The 26100-nt window shown below is 40.3% G+C and overlaps 1 long non-coding RNA gene across 1 annotated transcript; it reads left to right on the plus strand.

Annotated features, from left to right (window-relative positions):
- The first annotated feature begins 357 nt into the window (after positions 1 to 357).
- On the plus strand, positions 358 to 25749 carry LOC137464688 (uncharacterized). The gene is made up of 4 exons (XR_010994358.1): positions 358 to 500; positions 4317 to 4450; positions 4945 to 5051; positions 13694 to 25749. It is a non-coding gene; the product is annotated as an uncharacterized lncRNA (long non-coding RNA).
- The last annotated feature ends 351 nt before the right edge of the window (positions 25750 to 26100 follow it).

The raw sequence follows: 26100 nt of genomic DNA on the forward strand, positions 1-26100 counted from the left end.
CCAAGCCCAGCTGCTCACCCGGCCCGTAACGCAAAGAAGCTCCCAGAGCGCCCTCATCTGCAGCGCGAGGGGAAGCGGCCGGGGTACGGGAGGGACCGCGGGGCCGGGCAGGGAGGGCTCGCCGGGAGCCCACCGAGCGGTCCCGCCACCTCACCCCCGGGACGGTCGGGAGGAAGGAGCTGCTGGCGGGAGGAGCCGTCCCGCGGCACCGCCTCCCGCCGTCATCTGCCACTGGAGGCGAGGGAGCGCTGCAGTGCCGGCCGGGAGCGCCGGGGGCGGCAGGTTGGTTCCCCTCTCCGGCCTCGGGGTGCTCGGCGGGGCGCCGGCGGCGAGGGGCCGCCCCGCAGGCGCGGTCCCTGGCCCGGTCGGGCCGCAAGCAGCGCGGAGCTTGCCCTGCCCTGCCCCGCCCCGCCCTGCCCCGCCCCGCCGTGTGTCCCCTGCTGCGGACGGACGGACGGACGGGCGCGGCGTGCCCGGGGACTGCGGCGCGGGCTCACCGGGTTAGTCCGAATATGCTTTTATTGCTGTTCCGTTCGGCCTCAGGGAGAAGGGCTGGAGGGGAAGGCGGGCGGCGCAGGGTGGAGGCCGGCGTGGCCCCCGAGCCGGGCTGGGACAAGTGCTGAGGCGCGCCGGGGACGGTGGGTCCTTGTCCCCGCTGGGAGCCCCGCCGGCACCCGAGGCCTGAAGGACTGGCGGAAAACGTGTCTCGCTCCTGTGCTCTGTGTGTGTGTGTGTGTGTGTGTGTGTGTTGGTCTGTCTGTCTTCATTTTGGGAGGGGGGAGATTTGTCTGTGAACTTACATGGACTTTTAAGTCTCTTAATTGTGGGGTTGCAGCACTTTAAGGAAAAAGAGCACCCAACAGCATGTAGGGGAATGGTGGGAGGTAGATTCCTGTATGCCTGAGGCTTTGGCCATTTCGGGATTGAACTCTGCTGCACCTGAACGGGCTTTTCCAGGTGCATACAGCCCATCCCCGTGGAGGTCCGGCTGGACGCTGCAGGGAGAGAGGGGCTTCACAAAGACTTTCTCTGCCCAAGACGCTGATTTTGCCGAGTAGAGCCCGATAGAAGGAAAGTCTTTAAATACTAAACTTACCTGTTAGTACAATAAAGTGACTTCTGTAAAGTAGCAATCTGTCCAGTACCTCACTTAGGTGATCAGAGGTTTTTGGTTTATCCTCTGCTCCCCTCTTTTCTCTTTAGTGTTGCCGCTTAAAAGCTAAGCTATGCTATTACTTTAGGAAAACTTGGTGTTGGTGTTGTTATCTCTCCATAAGGAAAAGTAAATATACTTACTTCATGTTGCTTCTGAAAGGATATTGCTTAAGGTGAAGAAACAGTGGGTTTGTTCCTTTTATTTTGTTAGAGAGTAATGTATTTATGTAGATGATTTGAAACTAGCATTTGAATATTTGAAGGTGAAGAGGGCTTAGATCAATGTTAAAACCACAGAAATTCATCTTAAAATGAACCTAAGGAGCATTGGCAGTTCTGAAATTTATGAATGTATATTGTAGCACCCACTGGACTTTTTATGTAGCAATGTAATTTTATAAGATGTTTATCTCATGGTTTATTAGTGTGGAAATGCTTATAATGAAGTTCATTAAATTGTGTCTCAAAATTCTTCCACCTTCAAAGTGAAGAATACATGTTCTGATGAATGCCTAATATAGCTGTTACCCTGACTCTTCCAAAACTTATAATAATACCTAATTTGTTACCTCTTGCTCCACCAAAGTATTTTTTCCTATCCATAATCTATTGGTTTTTTTCCTTATAGCCATTTCAAAACTGATTGAGAAAATACAAAATTGAACAGTTATTCAAACCCCTTTTGCTCTTAAAGATCAGTGTCTAATAATTAATTTATTGGGAGAAAATAAAACAGGACTGTAAATAAGTTCCTCTTAATTATTTTTATTTTACTGTATTACATTCTTTCCTTGATTCTTCCCTTCCTGCAATTAGATAAAAGAGGGAGTTGAAAATAATTCTAAGTCTGGGAATTGTTTCTTAAGCCATTAAAAGCAGCAGGAGGTTTCTTTCCCCAAATTCATTGGGTGCTAGTTGAAGGGTGCCTTTAGTTATATATTTGGATATTCTTGATATTGGAAGAATTGAAACATGTGCCTAAGAATAAGCATTTGCTAACATGTTTTACTGTAAAAGGGTGTTGTGGAATGGTGTTGATTTCTCTCTTTCTTGTCTAGCCTGTAGGGATCTAAAGGTTTTTTTTTTTTTTCTTTTGACACCAGTAGAATGGACTAGAAATTATAAAAACTACTTTCTCTGTGGCCATGTAATGTGCTCCATGTGCTGTGGAAAATGTGCTTACTGATTCTTCCAGTCCTGAATGTAATGTACCTAATCAATGTACCTAATGTGTTTATATTCTGTGTAACCAAGGCAGGTTAGGTGTGTTGGCATTTTTGGCTACTTTAGAGTAGAAACTGGCAGCAGGCTTTCCTTGGGTAGCTGGTTACAAGGCACTGCCTCCCCCTTTCCTCCCAGCTCACATTTGGTTTTAATGGAAGATAAGAGCTGGCACAGCTTCCATGTCCTTTTCAGCACCCTGCACAGTACAGTGCTCTGCTAGCAATTGCTGAGAGCCTGCCTAAAGGTTTGTCTTACACGGTGATTGAAGAATGTATACTTGTTGGTGTTGCAGTGTGATTGCTTTGGTTATGTGATCACCTCCTATAAGGAGATAACCTGCTTAGTGGATGAGGGAAAGGCTGTGGATGTAGGCTACCTGGACTTTACTGAAGCCTTCAATACTGTCTCCCACAGCATTCTCCTGGAGAAGGTGGCAACCCATGGCTTTTCCAGCTACCCTCTCTGCTGGTTAAAACAACTGGCTTGATGTCCAGGCTCAGACAGTGGTGGTAAATGGAATTACATCCACCTGGTGGGTAGTCACAAGAGATGTTTCCCAATGCTTTAAGAATCTTTAAGAATTTTATTGGTGATCTGGATAAGAGGATCTAGTATGCCCTCAGTAATAGGGCCCTTGGTGTTTGCTGGCAGGGCTGGGAGTGTTGATCTGCTTAAGGGTAGGAAGGCTGTGCAGAGGGATCTGTACAGGTAGATTGGTGGGCAAGGCAGAGGTATGAGGTTCAACATGCCATACCAGGTCCTGCACTTGGGTCACAGCAGCTCCATCAAGTGTTACAGGCTGGTGCAGAGTGGCTGGAAAGGGCCCCAGTGGAAAAGGGCCTGGAGATGCTGGTCAACAGCAGCTGAGCATGAGCCAGTGGGTGTGTCTGGGTGGCCAAGAAGGCCCCTGGCATTCTGGCCTGTACCAACAACAGTGTGGCCAGCAGGACCAGGGCAGGGATTGTCCCCCTGTACTCAGCACTGCTGAGGCCACACCTCAAATCCTGTGCTCAGGTCTGTGCCCTCGCTGCAGGATAGACGTTGAGGTGCTGGAGGGTGTCCACAGAAGGGCGACAGAGCTGGGGAAGGGTCTGGAGCACAAGTCCTGTGAGGAGTGGCTGGGGGAGCTGGGGTTGTTCAGCCTGGAAAAAGGGAGGATCAGGGGAGTGCAAAGGAGGCTGAAAAGAGGGTGTAGCCAAGTGGGGATCATTCTGTTCTCCCAGGTAACAATTGGGCAAGAGGAAAAGGCCTTAAGCTGCACTAAGGAAGGTTTAGATAAGGTATTAGGAAAAATTTCTTCACTGGAGAGGTGGTCAGACATTGGAGTCATCATGCCTGGATGTGTTCAAAAATGGGTAGACATGGATCAGCGGTGGACCTGGCACAGTCAGACTAACAGCTGGGCTCAGTGACCCTGAGTGTCTTTTCCATCCTAAATGATTCTAAGATTCTATTGCTTGTAGTTATGTGATGCCATATTTGAAATTTATATATTGTAGAAGTTAAAAAGCAAACTTCAGTGATCAGGCAAAATAAAATGTGCATTTAGGAGCATATTGATGAGCAGTTGGGTATGTGTTTTATTGATTAAAACCTCATATTGCATAATAGCAAGCTCTACATAAGTTAACTGCAAAGGAATGCTTTTTCAAGTTAAGTCTTTGCTGGTGTAGCAAACAGGAATTGGGATCACGGTCTTCATGTTTTCTCTGCTGGACATCCTGCTGTTCAGTGCTAGGTACTGAATGGACCATTCCTTCTCTAAGTGCGATTTGTATTTGAATCAGTTTTGTACTATCACTACTTGTTATAGGCTCACACCACTGATACTCTGAATTTTATTTTCTCTAAATAGATCAAGTGTCTAATTTGTCAGTGCAAATTCCTGTTGTGGTTATGTGGTCACGTGTATTGTCTTATTCTTCACATTTTTACAGTCCCGAAAGACCCTTCCTCCTCGTATGTGAGCAAGAAAATTGAAGTCCTCCTTCAGTGAGCTGGAAATTCCATTTTTTACATTCCTTCTTCATTCTCTAGTTGTGACTGGAAAACTGTATCAACCTGTCGCAAGGTACAATTTACTATTTTATTGTTATTTCCTCCTTGCAGTAAAGCTGGTCTGTTTTATTTGTCATCAGTGAAGTAGGAGGAAATTGCAAGTGCATTGTTTATTTTCACTTTTGTCTAGATGTGCTTGTGTTTTGTATTTTGAAATATGAAATTTTAAGTAAGAGTAAGCTTACAGTAGTTTCTTCAGTGTGTCACAGCTATGATCTGCATCATAATTAAAAAATTAAGTTACTTGGAAAATTTTTTTCTGATGCTGTGCATTTGCATAGTCATAGGATGTTTCTGTCTAGTAAAGCAGGTGCTGGATGATGGCCATTTTATTAATTGTGCTCATTTTTGTTGCTAGCTCTTTTAGCTCAAGATTCATGTATTTTGTGATTGCATATCACCTGTCCTGTCCCCTGTTTGGTTCCCTTTGGTTTTTTATGTGATACTTCTTACTGCAGTATTTTAAATTATATAGATAGTGATGTACCTTTTAAAATTCTCTTTAAGATCAGAGAACACACATATTACACACCCTGGAGCTGAGGCACAGAAGCTGAAAGATTCATTCACTGTTGTATAAGAAATGTGTGACTGCAGATCAAGACCCATTGTTGGTAAGAGGATTTTTATTCTCTTCCAAGGGAGACCAGATCACTGTGAATCATAAAACTTATCCTGTGAAAAAAAGCAGTTACTGGCTATGTTGTTTGAATTCATAACATCTCATGGGGTGGAGGCCTGCATGTATTTCTGGTCCCTAGGATTTTTTGAGGTCTTAATACCTCTATGGTCCCTAGGTTTATTTTCTTATCCAGAAATAGCTCCGGTATTGTCTCTAATACGTAGTTTTTGCAATAGAGGGGCACTGACCAGAACATCCATCGAGGTGGGCTTGGTTCTAATGGCTCGCAGGAGGTTTATTAAGGTCCTGGAGTCTGTTCCAGGAATGTATGGTTCACGGTTATGGTTGTGCACCCAGTTTGTTAGAGGAGAAGCAGGAGATGAGGCTTTTCAGCCTTTGCTTTCCTTCTTCTCCTCTGAATCTGTTACATCCCTATTGGAGAATGTTCACTTTCCCCTGAATGTTAAAGAGACCATCTTTCTGGTATTTATTTTGGTAAACTTTCTCTATACAATCTGCAGTTTCTCTATACTGAGGGCTGAGATTTCTAGAGGAGCTGATGAGACCCCTGACCCAGGAGTAGATCCAGGTGTGAGAAATCCTTAGTGGTGTGGGAAATGGGAGAAAACCTCCAGGAGGAGCCCCAGAAATCAAACCCCCCATGGCCCCTCCCGCACCTGGTTTGGGAAGAATTTCCTTGGAGAGAAGTGGAAAAAATCCTGTTTATTCAACAAGCAGAACACTCCCCAATACAAAAAAACACACCAGATGACAAAACTCTTTCAACGCTCTGAAGAGATAACAAAATTCAGAAAGTCTCTCCTGGGAGTGGCCGCCCAGTTATCAGTCTCTGGCGTTGGGGATGGCTGCTGCAGATCACAAAATGCAGGCTCTCGGTGTTTCTTGGTGTTTCCCAGGTCCCAGTCCAGAGCAGGTTCAGATGATAGTCAGGAAAGGGAAAGGGAAGGTTAAAAAAAAACAACAATCCAGGGTAAAAATTGGACTGCCTAGCTAAACTAACTAATAAGCAAAAGCAAAGCGAAAGCAAGCAAGCCAGCAAGCAAACCTTTGACACTTACACATTTCCTTCTATTTCACTTGCTCAAACCTTCAACACTTACACATTTCCTTTTGTCTCATGTCTGTGTGGTTTAATGTACAAACAATGGCAGTAACATCCACCAAACAGTGATGTTTGCATATGAGTCTTACCCAACAATCAAATCTCCCTGAGGTACACATTGTGTTGTTCCATCTCTCTGCATTATCCACCATGTACAACCTGGTCCCTGAGCAAAGACGATCCCACGAATGGGTTTGTCTGTACTTGAGGCAGAATTGATTCACACTGTCTTCCCTAACAAACCTCTGATATGTGCCACTGGGACTTTATCTCCACCTACTACATTCAGGGACTCAGACTGGGCAGGACCTGCTCAATTGGTAGAACCTCGGGTGTTAACTAACCAGGTGGCCTTTGCTAAATGCTGCTCCCAGTTTTTGAAAGATCCCCCACCCAATGCTTTCAAGGTGGTTTTTAATAGCCCATTCTACCTCTCCACTTTGCCTGCAGCTTGTGCATGGTAGGGGCTATGGTACACCCACTCAATGCCACATTCCCTAGCCCAGGTGTTGATAAGGCTGTTCTTGAAATGAGTCCCATTGTCTGACTCAATCTTCTCAGGGGTACCATGCCTCCAAAGGACCTGCTTTTCAAGGCCCGGGATGGTGTTACAAGCTGTAGCATGAGACACAGGATAGGTTTCCAGCCATCCCATGGTGGCTTCTACCATTGTGAGCACGTAGCGCTTGCCTTGGCGTGTCTGAGGCAGTGTGATGTAGTCAATCTGCCAGGCCTCCCATACCTGTACTTGGACCACCGCCCACCATACCATAGGGGCTTTACTCGCTTGGCCTGCTTGATGGCAGCACACGTCTCACAGTCACGGATCACCTGAGAAATACTGTCCATGGTTAAATCCACCCCTCAGTCTCGTGCCCACTTTTAGGTAGAATCTCTGCCCTATTGACCTGAGGCATCATGGGCTCATCGTGCTAGGAACAACTCCCCCTTATGGTGCCAATCTAAGTCTATCTTTGACACCCCTATCTTTGCAGCCTGATCTACCTGCTGATTGTTTTGCTGCTCTTCATTAGCTCTACTCTTGGGGACATGGACATCTACACAGCAAACCTTCACAGGTAGTTTCTCTACCCGGGTAGCAATGTCTTTCCATTCTTCAGCAGCCCAAATTGGTTTTCCTCTACACTGCCAGTTAGTCTCTTTCCATCTTTCCAGCCATCCCCACAGAGCATTGGCTACCATCCATAAATCAGTGTAGAGGTAGAGCTTTGGCCACTTCTCCCTTTCTGCAGTGTGTAGAGCCAGTTGAACGGCTTTGAGTTCAGCAAGTTGACTTGATCCACCCTCTCCTTCAGTGGCCTCTGCAACCTGTCATGTGGGGCTCCATACGTCTGCTTTCCACTTCCGATTCATCCCTACAATGCGGCAGGAACCATCAGTGAAAAGAACATAGCATGTTTCCTCTGCTGGCAATTGGTTGTATGGTGGAGCTTCTTCAGCCCGTGTCACTGGTTCTTGTTCTTCATCTGTTACACCAAAACTTTCACCTTCAGGACTGTATGGGGATTTTGGCAATTCCAAGCAGAAATACAGGCTGGGAGGAGAAGGGATTAAGGGCAGCCCTGGGTAGAAGGACTTGGGGTTGCTGGTTGATGAGAGGCTGGACATGACTGGGCAATGTGCACTTGCAGCCCAGAGACCCAGCCACATCCTGAGCTGCATCCAAAGCAGGTTGGCCAGCAGGGCAATGGAGGGGATTCTGTCCCTCTGCTCTGCTCTGGTGAGACCCCACCTGCAGGGCTGCATCCAGCTCTGGGGTCCCAGCACAGGAAGGACATGGACCTGTTGGAGAGAGTCAGGAGGAGGGCCATGAAGATAATGTGGGGGCTGGAAGAACTCTCCTGTGAAGACAAGCTGGGGATGTTCAGTCTGAAACAGAGAAGGTTCTGGGGAGGCCTTAGAACAGTCTTCCAATACCTAAAAGGTGGTAAGAGAGCTGGTCAGGTTGGATTCTTGATGAGGTCATTTAGTCATACAACAATGGGAATGGCTTTAAACTGAAAGAGGGTAGGTTTAGATTAGGTATTACAAATAAATTCTGTACTTTGAGGGTGATGAGGCACAGGAACAGGTTGTTCAGAGAAATAGTGGATGCTTTGTCCCTGAAAGTGTTCAAGGCCAGGTTGGAGGGGGCATTGAGCAACCTGGTCAGGTGGAAGGTGTCCCTGCTCTGCCTGTGGCTAGTGGGGTTGGAACTAGATAATGTTTAAGAATGCTCTTAATCCAAACCATTCTATGATTCTGTGATTAATTGTAGGAGGGGTGTGTCCATCACTCTTCAGGTCTCAGCTTAGCTATTCTCAACAGCAGCAGCTGGGGGAGCAGGGAGATACAAGCAGCAGAAGCCTGATGGTAGTCCCAGGTCTGTACCATGGCTTGCAGCCTGTGCTGGCCTCTGGTCTGTGTCTGCAGCTCTTGCTGAGTGGCATGTGTAGAAAAGTTTCCCAGTGCAAGAATGCCATTGCCATTTAGTTATGGAAAATCTTGTGGAGTCTCCTGCCCTTAGCCACTGGACTATGACAGCCAGTAAACATTTGCTCTTGGATTCATTACAAACTGTTGTTTCTTCCCAAATATTTTTTTTTTTTTTAGTTCTTGAAGAGGCCTAACTGAGATTGCCATTGAGCAAACCACAGTTTGAGATGTGCTATTACTGCCTATTACTAATAGCAGTAATAGGGTCACAGGCTGTATGTCAAATGGCCTTTTGTTGGTTTTCTGAAGATTTCTGCTGATCTCTGTGATTTGGAGGGAAGTTTGTAATCTGCTGGTTTACAAAATTTGGGAAATGTGGGCTTTTTTTTTGTCTGTTATTTTATCCAAGTGAACTCAGTTGCTGGTAATACATTTAGATACTCATGAGCCAGAAAATTTGGAAGAAGCCAGGTTTTTATTTGGGTAGTGTAAAAATCCATTGTATTTACCAGTTCTGTCTATCTCCAGTTAGAAGATTAATGAAAATATTTATTTTGGGTCATAAGAACAGTCTTCATGGCTATGTACCTTCTCTAACCCAAGCTGTAAAGTTGCATTATTAAAAGGGAGTTGAAAAATTTCAGGGGCTCGTATTAGAGCTATATTGAAAATCTTCAAAGGATGATTGAGATAAATGGTAAGATTCAGGGATATCCTGGTTACTGCAAAGATAACTTTCTGGTGTCTGCAGATGCTCTCCCTTTTTATACCTAATTATAGTCTTGGTCTTAATGTGTTGTAAGAGGTTTTTGACAGGAGTAATGCAGTGGCCATCGAGGCCATGGCCATGTTGAGTCTGGCAGGGAGCACTACACAGAATCAAAACTATCTTAGATAAGAACACAATTTCATTTTCAGTAGTGCTGTCTGAATTAAGTTTTTTGGATCACTGTATTACTTACTTCAGTGTCAAATTTGACATTCAAAACTCTGTCAAGGGGTGAGTCAGCTATATTGTAATCCTTTGTCTTTAGTTTTTGTTTCTCTTCCTCTAGGGTTTTAGAAATTTGAAAAGACTTGCTACTGATTGGTCTGAATATACAAATATTTCTGTATGCATAATTCTAACAAAACATTGCTAAGAAAATTTATAGTTCTATTCAGCCTTTTCCTTCATTATGTTTGCTGACCGTATTGGGAGAGATTTATCTGGGCATGGAGGGGTGAAAATTGCCTATTAGGCTGTTAGAAAGGTTGCCATGCAGTTTACTTTTGGAGTATGAGTCAAGGTAAAGATCACTATACCTTTACTCTCTTCATTGTGCAATGCATAATCAGCAGATCCACACCTGCAAGTGCGGATTGGGATCTCTGTATTTCTTTGCAATATGTTTTATGTGAGATTCTTCACTAAGCAGAGGGGATGGTCTGGTGTGGAGATTGCCTCTTACTCAGCTGACCCAGCTCCTGGTCACCAAGCTGCAGAGAGATTCAGTGGTATTTCTGTGGTTAAACAAGTAGCCTGCAAAGAAGAAGTCTCATATGTCTTACCTTGCATGAAGGAGCACACCCTTATGACAAAATTGTGTTCCCAGCTTCTGCCAAAACTCATGTCTTTGCTTGAGTTTGAGTGATGTGGAAGTAAGTAGGGATAACTGTATAAGGTATGTGACAGTCATACATGTCTGCGTGAAGGCTGGCACACAGAGAAGCCTTTGAGAGACTGTTACTTTAGCTCTTTACATCCCACTTAACTTTGAGGAAAAGAAACTTTCACATTCTGAGTGGCAATGAAGCTCCTGAGAGGGAAGAGAAATTTCCATCAAGTTTAGTCACTTTGTTCAGCATGAAAATAAAGGAAGTATTGTGAAGAGCTTTCTGGCTAGAAAACAGTAAATCTTCTCATGGGAGTCCACAGTTTCTGGTTTTGTTTTTAGTACAAACATGATGATGTAACAAAGTCATTTGTTAAATAATGATACATGTATGTTTAATGTTATCAGTTTCTATTTACACTATAAACTTTTTTGCCAGCTATTCTTAGATTGCTGTAGTAGGACTGTTAAATACAGCAATGGAAAGAGCATTATTGTGTATTTCTCAAGGGCAATAGAAATCTGAATTGGAAACCTACTCTGCTTAGAGGCTTTGCTGGTCTTTCCACTAGAAATAGTTTTGAAGTACTGGGAATGTGGATGAGTAAAGGTCATTGTCTTTCTGATCACGCTTTCTGTGATTGTTAGACTTCTGCTGAAATTTGTGGTGCTGCTTGCATACAAGCAGATGTGGTGCTTTTGGGACTACTTTAATCTTCAGGCCTGTCAGTGTGATGATTCTTAGTGCATGCAGAAAGCAGAGATGGCATTCTTAAAGATGTGTCTGTTTTCTAGATAGAAGAACGCACACAGTGTTATTACATGGGGAGCAAATAATGGAATCTAAGTATAATATATTAAAAGTACCTAAAATTTAAGCACAAATACCTGTGTAATTTTAAGAGATCTTCTAATATTCTAATATTACTAGACAAAACAATGCAAAATTTTAGTGTTGATTATGAGAAGAAGGAATTAGAGACCTCTTCAGTAAAACAATCCATCCAATCAGAAGAGGCTCTTAATTGAACATGTGAATACAAAATCACTTATATAGGAATCACTTGCATCACTTGAATCACATTTGTATCACTTATATAGGAATACCTGCTAAAATGTTCACTGTTGACCGATTTTTTTTAAAGATAGATATATTTTCAGAGCAAGATCTAAGGAATAAGTTTATAACTATATATATTTAGGTTAAGATGGCTTACATACATTTGAAATGTATTTCTCATTCAAAGTCTTATGCTTAAGTTTTTGAAGAAAAAAAAAAAGAAATTCCAACAGTAGGAGGAGTGTCCTACTTGTTAGCCTGCAAAGCTTTAATTAAGTCTTGGAGTATTGTAAACTGTCATCTCTGCACAGTCTCAAGCTCTGTGTCGGGAATTATGTAGAACACAGCCGACTAATTTTGACCTGTTGGTGGAGAAATATTTTAATTGTCTGCATATGAAAAAGCAGATTCAGTGTACTGTGGTGTTCTCATGCAAAATAGCCAAGAAACATATGAGTGTCTAGCAGGACTACATGTTTTATATGGCTACCCCAGGCCTTTGTTTAGTGTTTACAAGGTTGCTTCTCTTTCTCTAGGATTCTATCCTGCTAGAGAACATACCAAGGTTTGTTGTGTGTTGGTATCTATCTAGGTGTGACTTTAGTTGTGTTTTTCATACACTTATGATGGAGTCTGAAGTGTTACTGCTAACAGACAGACCCCATCTAGGACTGTCTGTGTTATTTGACTGCCTCTCTATAGCAGAGTAGCAAAACTAGAAGCTTTGAGCAGCAGACTAATACTTTGAGTCATCTACAGCCCATACAGGCTGCAATGAGGGCAGTGTTTCCTTCATTCTTTCCTTCTTACCTCAATGGACAAGGTTGTTATTAATGTTATAATTATGAGAGCACAAGCCTTCCTGTTGTGTTGTTATTAACAAAAGTGAGCACACAAAGCTTTGGGATAAAAGAGGAAACATATTTGAAACTACTCTTCAGAGTTACTGGTTCCCGGCTTGAGATCATTGCGTTCGGCTAGCAGCTGAACTGATCAATTCGCTTCCTCTTTTCAGTGGCAGCCCAGTAAGTCACTAAATTATTGCTTTGCTGATTAGTATTCTAACTTTTCTTTATAGGCTTGTTTCTAAAGGGGAATCTGTGATATGTGCTTGTCTGACTCCTAATTTTGATAGATGCTCTGCTTCCTGTGGAAGGCTGATAGTGTTGTAAGACAAATGTACAGTGCAACACTAAGAAAGGAGATTGCTATCTCTGTGTTTTAGCCATGTATTAGCAGTATTTTCTTACTATATAAATAATTTAAAATGTTGTTTAAAACGCAAATAAGAGCCATCATATGCTCGATCTCTGCGAGCTCTAGCATCTAGATTTAGCTGTATTTCTTTGGGATCTGAAGTCTGTCTTACTAAAGCCCAAACTGAACATGTCTTGTGTGTAACTGACTTCTGAGTTTGTCTTTTCCTACTTTTGGTAAGTGTTTGAACCTACCCAGCTTCTGATTTTGTGCTTTATGTCACAGAAGTGACAGAAGTTTTACATGAGGGAGGATTAATATATCAAACTGATCATCTGAGAGCAGTACCCTCTTTACCATAGTTTCTCCAGAGGTAATGTTGTGTAAGGATTCTTATAGTAATTGTGTTCTGAGGAACTCTTCTTTGAACTTGAGCAAGAAAGCTTGCTGTAGTTCAGGTGCATTTGTGATCAAACTGTAACTTTGGTGCAGCCCCAAAGCAGTTGTGCATCATAGGAATATCCTACCACATATTTTTTGGTGCTTGAATTTATTTACCTGTGATGTAAAAATGATAATTTTTTAACAGCTGTGTGACCATATGTGGAGGTCAGTTATTAACTAGTAAGCAGCCATGAGCCTATACATGATTACTAAGTGCAGTTCCCTTCATCACTCATCTTGACTCCTTATACTTTGTGCATATACACTGCACAAACCATCTGTAATTCAAAATTGTGCTTTGCATCTTACCACTGGTGCCAAAAAGATTTTTGCTTTTTATACATTTTCCATATATTTGTAGCTCTGGACATGACTATTACATAGTTATGTAGGACCTTAACTAACTGTAGTACTGTCCTACCCCTTCACTTAGATTTTAGAACAATAAGCTAATGTTCCTGTTATTTAGTCTTGCCTCTGTAGCAAACCAAGGACATTATTATTTTTTTCTCTATGTATCATAGACATAATAAATGTGTGCTTAGGAGCTGGGGAGGTGGAAGGGGCTTAAGTAGGGACAGAACCAAAAGTGCGGGGATTACTTAATTAACTATTCCTCTAATTGGATGATTTCTATTAAGTATGCTATTTTTTTCAAACTTATAAAATTGTTAGGGTCCTGCATAACATGCGCATTTCACCATATTTGCACCATGAAGGACCTTCATTTAAGGTAACTACTTTATATCATCTTAATGTTGTTTGGTTTGTGATTTTAGGCATCCCTACTTGGATCACAGTTTGAAGCTTGGTGTGAAGTGACAATCTGCATCAACAGAAATTTGAAATCTGAAGACCCTTTTGTGTGATCCTACTGCTGGTGTTCCCTTTGTTAGTTTACTGTACAGGCTTATTCTCATCCCCACTCTGTCCCTCTGAGACATGTAGGAGCTGAAGTGGTGAGACCTGAATCTAGGTGTTCTTTGGACAAACAAGGGGAACCCTGCTAGGCATAGGTGTGTGTCCTGATACAAAGGTTGAAATAGGTCTTCTACCTGGTCATGGCTTTTCCATACTTGCCTGCATTTCTGTTATGTGGCCAAGGACTCCCTCTGGCCCTCACTAGTGGTTTTCCTGATGGCAGTCTTGCCAGTGCCCTCAGCCTGCCTTGTGCACAGTGGTGTGGGCAGGTGTGCCCCAGGCACAGCTGGCAGAAGGCAGACATCATTGCAGTGTTGATGCAGCTGACTGACGGTGAGGAGCTTGGTGTCTGGAGAACATGTAATGTGGTACTACAAAAAACTGATGCACATCCATAGTCTATGCCTGGTTTGGGTCTATGTTAAACTTAAAAAAGAATTGTGAAAGTTACCTGTGATTGAAAGACTGTCTGATCTCTTTGGTTGTTGATGTGACTCTGTAAAAAGCAGTGTGGCTTTGTATATTTCATTCTTCTCACATCAGGTTGTATTTGAGTAATTAGAAGTTCTCTTTGAACAAAAAGTTACTTGGAAACAAATATATTTTTATTAAATTAAGGCAGTGTGAATTGTGGGACAAAACCTCCCCCATCTGTACTAATTGGGATTGGTAGCTAATTTGCTTCACTTAATTTTTTTAAAATAATAGCATATATTACCAAGTCATAATTAGATTGTACATTTGCCATTGGAATTCACAGGGACACAGCAGTGTCAAGCTGATAATATTTTTTTCCAAAACTCAGGGGGATTTCATATGGTTGTTTGGGGTTCAAGGAAGAGCTTAAATCTAAAATAATCATATTCAGTTCATTTTAATCTGAAATTATCTGGTCTGTTCATACATGTATTATAGAAGTTTGAATTGAATTTATATAGTTAACAAATACAATCTGAAATTTCCTAGGTCTTGATGTTCAGCATATTTCTGACTTAATGTACAGTAACAGGATAGCACCATACTATGGCAAATATAGAAGCACAAAAGTACATCGTTTGTTTAGTATGGTTAAACTGGAGATTGAAATGCAAGAGGCAATTTTAGATGAAGTTAGATGTATAATATCAGACTGTAGTAGGAAGTAAATGATAAGTTTTTTGCTTGAGGTGTAATTTCAGGGACATAAGTTTCTTTCAGAGATTTAACTTGTTTGTTGAAAAGTAAACATTTTTCTCAGTGTTAGCAACACTAATATTGTGCTAAAGCATCACAAATGACATGAAATCTGCTAGAAATATGTATTTTTATGAAGTAGTTTGACAGAGTAAGTGACTAGGTTTAGTAAAAAAATTATTCTTAATTTTTGCATTTGCAATAATCTCTAGGGATCCTAGTGACAAATGTCTGGCTGGAATTTAGTAATTACTTGGGTTTAAACTTTGTTTTAGCAGCGGCCAACTTAAATGCTTGGGTGTTTGCTTCCTCTTGGTATTGTTTATGCTTTTATGCAGAGTGCATTTGACACAGTGGAGATTATTGCATTTAAAAGCAGCAAAAGTTTGGCTGAAAAGATTGGAAGCAAAGAGAGTTTGACTTAGGTATTTTGGCAAATTGAAATGAGCAGCAGCTTTTGGTACAGGGATATGGATGTTTAGAGTCTTTCTGTGAGACCTCAGAAATACTCAGCATAAACATTGACTCTTTGAATTTGTTACTTCCACCATCAGCCATAAGTGATATTTGGAATGAGTTTTGCAAACTCTGAGAAAGACTTTGTAGTATGAGTCTACAAAGTGAAAATGATAGTATGTCTTTAATGTAGTAAAGGTTGGGATTTGCAGGAGCATCCCCAAACTTGGAAGGATGAGAAATAAAATCTTCAGTGGTTTTCTTAAAGCTTTTATGAGGTTTGCTGGATACAGTGTCTTCATCATTAAAATTAAATGTAAATTTTCAAACACAATTTTTACAGAGCACAAAATGACACTTTGCATTCTGTTGAAAATTGAAGCTCGCTGTTACATGGAAATGAGTAGTTCAGCAAGATGCAGCTGGTTCTTGTAGCCTCAGTTCTGGTTGTCTAGATTTGTTGTATAAGGCACTGGAGGTAAAAGCATTTCATGAAGTGCAGTACATAAGACCTGGGCTATATGGGTTTTTGCTTTTTATTAAAAGCTTGCACTTAGATTGTCAATCCCCTGCAACAAGCTGTCCCTTAAAACCTGGGACATGAGCAGAAAATCAGGGCTAACCCCATAAGACCCACTGAATTCCTGCAGCTCCTTCTGGCAGAAGTGAGGGTTCCAGAGGTCCAGCCTTTTATGTGAGACTCTTAAGGACTAAATAAGCAAGTTGTAGGAGCTGTACCTTTAAGGGCTAACAGAAGAACAGAAACATAATATAGTAATTACAGGGAAGGGTAAGATCCCATGATTGAGGCACATTTCCACCTGTGAGTTTTCTGTGGTTTGTTTCTGTGTTGCAGGAGAGCAGAGCCTGTTGCCTATCTCTGTGCAGGGTAAGCAAATAGAGGCTATGAACCTGCTTGTGCTTTAGGGTTTCTCAGAGACTTCAGCAGCACACAAAGTCAGATTTCACTTGTAAAATGTCTGTGATAAATACTGGGCCTTGACCATGTATTTCCTGCCATATATTCTGTTAGGTAACTTTTTATTTGTACCTATGAAATATTGGAATATATTCTGTTCTGCCACACATGTTCTCTTGACACACAACACTGTGTATACATAAGTGAGAATCAGACCTTGTATTTGAGGAATAATTAGCAAAGCCAGCAGTGACATTGGGAAGTTACAAGGTCATTCGTGATACTTCCATCTGTTCATTTACCTTATCTTCAAGAGAATAGGGTTCTCTGCAGGGAAATCAAATATTTTAATGCTCAGACAGTGAATCATCATTCTAGGTGTGTGCAATGGGTATTAAATGTAGAGCGAGAAAAAGAATACCACTTGTTCCAGTTTTAACTTTGATGCACTGATAGCAGCTAGTGAAGGTGAGTGACAACAGTAGCAAAAGCCAACTTAAGATAAATGTACTCTTAGGTATCCTGGGAATTGTATGTATGAAATAAAGTAATCTCAATTGTGTTTTCTTCTGCTGAATTAACACCAAAAATCATCACGTTGTCATATTTTAAAATCAGTCTGCAATGGCAAACTGTATCCCTACATATCTGGGTTTCACTGGGAAGAGGAATTCTTATTCCTGCTCAGCCAGAATTGGATTGATTTGGATGTGGCCCGTGAAACATGGTTCTGCAGCTCCTGTACCTCCTATTGACAAGAAATTTTTTCTTTTTGTCTAGCAATACAACTTAAGAATGCCAGTAATTGACAGCAATTTTGGCTAATCAAGCTCTTACAAAAATGCAATGGAAAGTAGTTTGTCTGTTTAGTTGATATGATAAAGAGACTTGAAAGCCAGGAGTCACTCAGCTCTAACACTGTTGCAGTGCCACACAATAAAATTCTAATTTATTTGAATACAGTATAAGACTAAGTTAAGATAAATTTCTCTTAATGAAAATTCACTGGTTTCCAACATCAACTATGCCTTGGAGAGGCTACCTGTTATTCACTGATTCATAATTCATATTATGCCATAATTTAAAAAATACAGTGTTAGATTTGCTTTGATATGTTTTGTATTTCAGATATTGTAATAACATATGTGTCAGAATATGCTGTTATTATGCCATTATTTTATAGTGTCCTATTGCTTTTGATACTATTCTTCAGCAAAAAATATGTCCTTTTTTATTATAAATTATGTAGGAACAAATCCCTTCTCCATTTCACAGTTCTGAATTCATGTTCAGTTGAGAATGTTTCTCAATTTACCACTGCATGTTAGCAACAAATTGTATTTTATAAGCTTTATCTCTGTGCATGTATATATGTACAGTATATGTATGTGTGCCATCAATCTATTGAAAGGCGTTTCTGACCTGAGTTAGAAATAGCTGCACTTCAAGGTCTCTTCCAACCCAAACCATTCTATGATCATCATAAAATATCTAAGTGGTGTAGTATGTAACATATAATGTAGATAGAATACATAGTGTATATGTATACAAATTCTGTATGCATATAAAAGCATTCTTTAGCTTACTTGCATTCAGAAAACCCCTTCATAAGTAATATTTACATTTTATGTACTTCCTTTCATCCCCGTAAGCCTGCCTAATGGCTTAAAAATGTGCTTTTACAGAGATGAAAAGCATATGCTGTTTTCAAAAGTCTGCTCTGAACAGTGATATTCTTAAATTCCTGTTTGTTTCTAGGAGAATTGAGGTGACTGACCACAAGTTTGTGAGTACTTACAGTATAGTTTTTTCTGTCTTGAATGACATTATGGGGAGGGGAGGAATGACTGTTAAGGAGGTAATTTCAAGCAATATTTTATTGGAAAATGTGTGAGTTAGGGTGATTTTCCTCTCACTCCAGTATTATTTAGATCCTGTAAGAACTCTAACATATCTTGCATGATTCTGTAGTATTGAATGTATAAACTTTACAGGCTGCTTGGCCTATCAGTGCCTGTACTTCAACAACATGAATGATTCTGTCTCTTGCTACTTGTCCCACTGCAACAAGGAAATCTAGACATTTTTGGTAAGGTGCATAATGCCTCCTTGAAGTTGTAACTCAAGAAAGCTTCTTGTAAGGAAGTTGGAATACCTAATGCACTTTTTGTGCAACTCAGATATTGAAATTGGAAAATACTCTTTCCAGTTCCACTGTTGGAAGCATTAATAAGAGCTTTGCAATGCAGGCATGAAGCCAGTAAGCACTCCCTTTTCAGATTTCATTTGTTGTCAAGAGAGGTGGGCAAAGCTGTACTCCAGATCTTTGCAAACGGTGATGGTTAAGCCTGACAACCAAAAAAAGGAAAAATATTCTCATCTGTCACAGTGCTTCAAGAAGCATGCTCTGGTCCTGAAGCAATTGTAATAAGTGCAGTTAAAATACCCCGTTTTCATACGGCATTGTAAGAAACTGGGCTGCTTTTGTGAATTTTTAAAATATGTCTCCTCTGTGGTTATTGCTGGCCTCTCATAAAATGCGGTACAGAGAGTCCTGTCTGGAGCTACTGCATATTGCATATGCAGCCTCTGGGGCCTTCTCTTTTTTCAAATCCATAATTTCTTAAATCCAGGCCTTTGTTTTGAGTCTATGCTAAACACAGTTTCAAAAACTACTATTTCAAGACAAAATAGTTTTTTTAAAGTTTCCTGCAAAATAGCTCTAGCTTTCTTTGTCCGGGAGTTTCCTTAAATACCATTCAGAGATGAAATGTCTGTTGTAGGATTATGCTCTACTGGTAACTCATGCATGTCACTTGAAAATAAAAAGTTTTAGCAGTGGAAAATCTTAGAGGGGTGAGTATCAGGTTGAGGATGGTGGGTGAAAAGCCTTTAATTTTCTAGTCTGTTGCAGAACCACACTTTTTTCCCCCAGGCTTTTCTGCACTGCATAAAGCTGCACCAATAACTCACTTGCCTGTTCTTTATCAAGCAAGGCAATTTTTCTGGAGTGGTCAAACTACCTCTCCTATTTCTTGTGTTTATCTTTGTTTTTTCCTTCTTCTCTTGAGATTTGGATAATATACGTGTTAGGGGTGACATTTACAGAAATCTATGTAGCCTGGCTCCTGTGTGAGATGTAAAATACTTTGGGCTTTCACTATTTATGCTCTAAAATGGGGACAAGAGAGGCATCTTATATATGAGAATAAATACTGCTTTTATTTAGGTAAATGTAAATATATCATAAAAGTATCTTTTACAAATAATGAGGGCTGAATTTTGTCAGACTGAGAGACACTGGATTTGTACTACTTTATTGTATTCTTAGTAAGTAATGCAACAAAACTAAGATGTGTGTTTATTAACAAAGTGGTATGCTATTGTTTCATTAGGATTAGTTTTGCTATTCCTATTCTGTGAGATTATTTCTGAAGCTACTGCAGTAGAGGTAGGGGTTTTGTGACACAAGCACTTCCCCCTTTTTTTTTTAATTAAAAAAACCAGAACAAAAATCAGGACCAAGTTCTGTGAGCAGCCAAGCATCAAAGCAATTTCACTAAGACCGTAGTAATGGAGGAAGTAAGGGAAACACGTTTGTTCAGAAACAACTTACTTCTCTTATTTTTGAGCCATTTTTTGTGGTAATGAAAGTTGTTCCCAGTGGAAATAATGATGCATGGTGCCAAGTGATATCAGGAAGCTATATTGGGAGAAGTGTGCAGTGATAAAGTTAGAGTGCAAAAAAGTAGTGGTGAAACTTTCTCATATAGGAGCACACATACTGCAGCATACTATCAAAATAACATTGATTTAATGAACTGCAAAGGCAGCTCTTGGACTTGTATCTCAAATTTAACACTGATAAAACGGTGTGTTCTACAAAAAGCCTACTTGGAATGTATTTATGGAATGTCTTCATGTTCAAAAATATTTATAAATTTCTTTTGACACAGAGTGTTGGTGGGGGGGTGGGAATCATGCTGTATTTTTCCCTTATTATTAAATATGTATATTCCTGGTAAGAATTATATAACAACAAGCTGCAAAATGGGAAAAACAAATGTGTTTCAACTTATCCTGAGAGCATTAATATAGTTAATGGTGAAATTTGGACATTAAGCAAGAGTATGTGTAGCAGGACTGTAGATCATTTGAAATCACAAAGATAGTCCAGATGTTAAAAAATAATTTTTTGCCAATTACACTGAGGTCACAAAGGAACAAACCTGATGAATGACATGTTTGTAGCTAGAAATTATGTCATCATGTCCAGGAAAAGGCAGTGTGAGAAAAATTCAGGCCTCTGTATGATGTCTCCTCTTCTGTGAGATAAGAAACAGAAGCCTCAGGCAGTGTGTGTTGAGTGTGGTGCTTCATGTTTATGCCTCGCAACAGATGGTGTGAGACTTAAGGTCTGTGCAAAAAAACAACAGGTGAACACGTTCTCTGCTTCAATAAAGCATAAACAGATTAGTTCTGCTAATGAAGGATGAAGTTAAGAGTGAGAGAGTGCAAAGCTGTTTCAATCATAGAAATACTTTCATATAAAGTATTTTGTTTGTATACAAATAACAACTTCTGTCAGTGCAGAAGTAGGAGGACAACAATTTCCCTATCCAGACTGCTATGATTACATCCAGTGCAAGATATGTAGAAAGATGATCAGGGGTCTGGAGCACCTCTTCTGTAAAGACAGGCTGAGAGAGTTGGAATTTTTCAGCCTGGAGAAGAGAAGGCTCCAGGGAGACCTTATTGCATATCCCAGTGCCTAAAGGGTACCTGCAAGAAAGCTGGCAATGGACTTTTGACAAGGCCATGTAGTGACAAGGGCAAAGGCTAATGGCTTTAAACTGGGAGAAGATGGATTAGATATTAAGAAGAAATTCTTTACTATGTGGGTGATGGGACACTGGAACTGGTTGCCCAGAGAATTAATGTGTCACATCCCTGTCAGTGTTCAAGGTCAGGTTGGATGGGGCTCTGAGCAGCCTGGCCTACTGAGAGGTGCCATGCCACTGGAGTTGGAACAACATGATCTTTAAGATCTCTTCCAGCCCAAGCTATTTTGTGATCCTATAAACTGCTATACTAAAATTCACACATGAATGCTTTTTGCTGAAATTATGGCCATAAGATGTAAATCACAGTAGCGATGGCCTGTGTTTATATCTCAGGGCCTATAGTTAAGCTTCTATGTGACTTGGAAGAAAAACCTATGCATACAATATTTGCATTTTCTGTTTTGTTTAATCTGTGCTCTCTTTTGCATAATATAATTGATAGAAGGAAAGAAAGGGTGCATGAACAGTAGGTGCCCATGGTAAAGGCTCTCTGTTATAAAAATAGTAAAACATATTGCAGAGGTAACTTCACTCATTCAAACCTTTTCTGCTTTATTGTGATTGGGCTTCTCATCCCCATTAGGCTAATTTTGGACCCTGGTAACAGAGGTTGGAAAGAAATTGAAACTAATGCCTTTGTCCAATTTGCAAGAACAGTGTAACACGGAATTTTTGCCAACTGGAGGTGCACATCTTGCTCCTTTGACTGCGTCCCTTAGTTCAGAGGTTCCTTTTGAAACCATCAAATTATCCAAACAGAATATGCAAATGTAACTTTTTGCCATAGATCAGTGTACATCTACATTTCTAGATGTGTCTGTTTCACTTGGAAAAACACCATTTGGAGGATCATCACAAATGTGAACAGTAATTCAGTCTTAGTTGCCTGACTGAGTTTTAAAATATACTTTACCTGCATGTCTACTAAAGATCAATGTATTTGAAATAACCATTCAGGAGGATGTTTCCCAATATTGACAGCATGTACTGCAGTAAAAGCAGTGTTTAATATCTTGCTGAATTTTTCAGTATGTATTGTTGCTTTTGTTTTAGCCAAAGCTATACATAAATTTAATACTTCAGATTGATCTATCTGCAAATATTGCTGTACTTGATATATTCCTCACAGAGACGCATTAAAATATGCCTGTGGGTTTTGTGCCTTTATTTTTTTCCTTAATTAAAGAAAGGAAAAAAATTGTTTTCTTTGCTATCTTTCTTACAATATAACTATCAGCTCTTTATTGACTTCTTAAATATATTTTTCCCTTCCCCTCAGTACCCTTTTGACCATTCAATTTTAATGGCACTGAAGGCCTGTTTTTAGTGGACCAAAGCAGAAATCATTTCCTATGCTTGTGTTTCCTGTTAACATGTATTTTCCTTCTACTTTGGTTTCCTTGCTCTTCATCCACTACTGCTTCCCATTCCTCCTTTCTTCCCAGTTCAATTGTGCACAATCTCTTGTTGAGTCTCTCCCTTCCCTTCTTGCCTTTTTCACTCCTTATTTTTACTTTGTTTCCTATCCCAACTTGCTCCCTGTGCTCACTTGCACCCTTCCTGTCTGTTTTACGCATAAAAGTCTTCAAAGTGAAAGAAAGAATGCTTTTTAACTAGATTTAGTTTTCTTCTTGCTGTGAGGACATAAACAGTGCAAAGGAAATGGGCAAAGTGAGAGACAGAGAGATAGACTTCCAGGAGCCTTGGCTGATTTCTGAGCAGAGAAAGGTGCACACCCTCACAGAGATGCATGCCATGGAGGTATGAAATGCCTCTGGAGATTCCTCTTCTTTCCCCCCAGCCTCATACGTGTCAATTCTTGGGAGCTGTATTTGTTATGCAGAGTTCATGTGCTGCCTGTAACTCAGTGGTATGGAAGATCCCTCCAAACCCAAGTTTATGACCTGCTGGGCCCATTGATGCAAGAGGTTTTTCAGAGACAGGTGTACAAAAACAGGCACCTACTGTAAATTTCTACCAACGTTTTTTGGTAGAACAAGATATCAAGGATTATGAAGTTATAACTTTTTTTTTTCTACTTAGTTAGATTAATTAGAAAGCCATATTGTCTTTGCTGTGATTGGGAGGAACACCCGGGAGAAGCATCTACCAAAAAAATTGCTTGACCACTGCCTTACTGCTGTGAGGGGAGATGGATTTGCTGTCTGCTGCTGTGTTAAGTCTGCACATAATCTTTCTATCATAGCCTGACTTCATCATCACCTAGCAAACCCTTCATTCTCTCGAAAAAAAACTGCAAGCTCAGACCTGTATCTCCAAACCAGTGCTTTTTACTGAAAACATTTTTCTTTGAAGGGACATGTGGATAATGTCCAGTTTTTTTCAGCTTTTATACAAGACCAGTGTTAGTCACTGCTTGTTAACAGCAGCTTTTAAAAAGTGATTACACCTTCAGACTGGCCTTCATCTTAGTGTCTAGCCTTCCTCTCTGTCACTTTTACATGTGCATACACTAACTTGCGCACAGACACACAAACACACCAGCCAGAGCTGGTAAACCTCAGTAAAGGTTTTTAGTTGATCTAAAACTAAGGGTTTTCTTAAGCTAATGGCTGCCTTTTACAAGCATCTGAGTAATGCTGTACTCTGCAAGAAAGTTGTTCGTGCCACCATCACCATTTCTGTGATGACCTGCTGCACCTGTTTCTGCAGTGAAGGTGACCATCTGTCTGTTCCCTGGCCATCCTTGCTGCTAGAATGATGATGAAGAGTAAGCAGGCAGGCTTGTCTGACTGGCTCTTGTCTCGTAGTATTCTTGCCCTTTATTTGGCAGTCCTTAGTTATTAACGCTGGGGTACAGCTCAGTGCTCTTATAATGCTGCCATATTGCAAGAAAAACTGAAGACCAGTTTATTTCTATAAAGTAAAAGCATAGCCACCTAGAATGAAATTTTAATGAATATCACTTTTCTCTTACATAGCTATTCCCAGGAACAAGATAGAAAACAGAGAAGTTTAAGGGCTACACACTGTTAACAACTCTTGAAAGGCAACTTTCTGTAAATTTTCTGTAAGAGCTTTATAGGCCCTTTTATAAGATGGGATAATACTTTCCTTTTCTATAGCTTTTTGAGTGATTTCAGAAATGTATCTGAGGAACTTCTGCTCTATAGGAAACTGAGAGCTCTTAATTTAATCAAAGGAATCCTGGTGATGTAGGATTTGTTCTCTGCTGAGGCTGGTACAAGACAGATTTTCCAAATCCTTTTCAAGAGTAAAATAAGCTTTCTATTAAATACTAACCAAAATTATGTTGTAGGGGTCCAAGGGAAGCATCTACTAATTTCCTTTACCTGAAGGAAAAGAGTATGTGGGGGGTTAATTGGTTAATGCATTTAAAATATGTGCTGTTGAACATACTGATCTTTGTCATCTCAGACAAAAAAAAAAAAAACCCAATCCTTTAGCCAGTAAAATTGTAGGCTGAAAAAGGTATTTAATTTATTTCATCAGATGTTCCAGCAGGTTAATGCTGGATAAGGAATATAATAAAATAGGCTATTGCATTGTACACCTTAAATTGTAAGAACACTCTGTTCCTGGGATAATGTGTTGACTGAATTGTTGGGGTTTTTTCCACTTTAGTCTATGGAATCTTTATAATATTCATATCTGTGTTTCATCTTGTCAGAATCTTGTTCTTTTTCCAGATTACAGTTCATAAAACAGTATACATTAAGCAAAAACTGTGATTAGTTGTGTGGGTTTTTTCTTTCTAAATGCTGAAAGCTGTATTTTTACCTTTTGAAAACTATGGTGTGGGCTGTTAACTGACTCTACAGATAATACTGGCGGCCTTTTCTAACCTACTTATAATGATGCTTCCAACCCAGTTATAATGATGCAGTGAGAGGTGGAGATATTGTTTCAAAGGATGTTTCACACTTTTGTGTGAAGGAAGGAGATTCTTATTTAAGCCTCTCAAGAATTCAGAGACCTTTTAATTTGTGGGAAAACTCACACTCATTTTCTTGGAAGAGTTCACAGGTTCTGGTGTCAGGTTGTATATGGCTCTTCTACAAAGATACCACCCACTGCTTACTCTTGTTGCTGGTGGTAAACTGTCTTCTTTTTGTTTTAAGTCCTGTTCACGTGTACATCACTTTTAAATTGAAAGGGCAAATTTATGTGCAGATGTGTTCTTTACTTACAGTGATAGCTTAAGATTTTAAATTTTCCTATAATATTTCCAGCTAGGTTATTTAAAGAAATCCGGCTAGTCATTTGCAAAGAAGTTCAAGGGGAGGGAGACCGTGATGGTGCTTCTATATTGTTTGTTAACTTGCATTTTTTTAATACAAAAACGTTCAAAGTGGTGCAACTATATGTGGAGTATAAACAACATCTGAAGAATAATAGAGTGTTTCAGAATTGGCAAAAACATCTAGTAATGACTTCATCTTACTTTCATGCTGCCAAAACTCTTCAGGGACAGGTTATTCAATTTGGTTTGGCAAGTGAAAGACTCTTGGAGATAATTTGTTTATGTCATTTGGCTGGAAATAACCTTTTTGGTTGGAAATAACCTTTTCAAATGAACCTTCTAGAGGTTCATTTGAAAACATTTGTATTGCCATTTAAAAATTCTGTGACTGTGTCCATGCCTTAAAACAGCTGTAAACGTTTCTTACCATGATATATTACTTGTCGTCATTAGGGTGGATATGTGTGTTGATGTGGTTTGGATTTGTATATTACAGTGCAGATATGCTCGTAATTCAGCCGAGTGCCAAAGAATACTCTTGGGAAAAAAAAGTAGTCACTTGCCCATTCTGATCTGTTCATTCAAGACATTGCTTGGAGTATAGTGATGCCTTTTCCTGGTCTTAAAAATTTAAGAGCCAGACACAGT

The sequence above is a fragment of the Anomalospiza imberbis genome, chromosome Z (assembly GCF_031753505.1).
Source record: "Anomalospiza imberbis isolate Cuckoo-Finch-1a 21T00152 chromosome Z, ASM3175350v1, whole genome shotgun sequence".
Lineage (NCBI taxonomy): Eukaryota > Metazoa > Chordata > Aves > Passeriformes > Viduidae > Anomalospiza > Anomalospiza imberbis.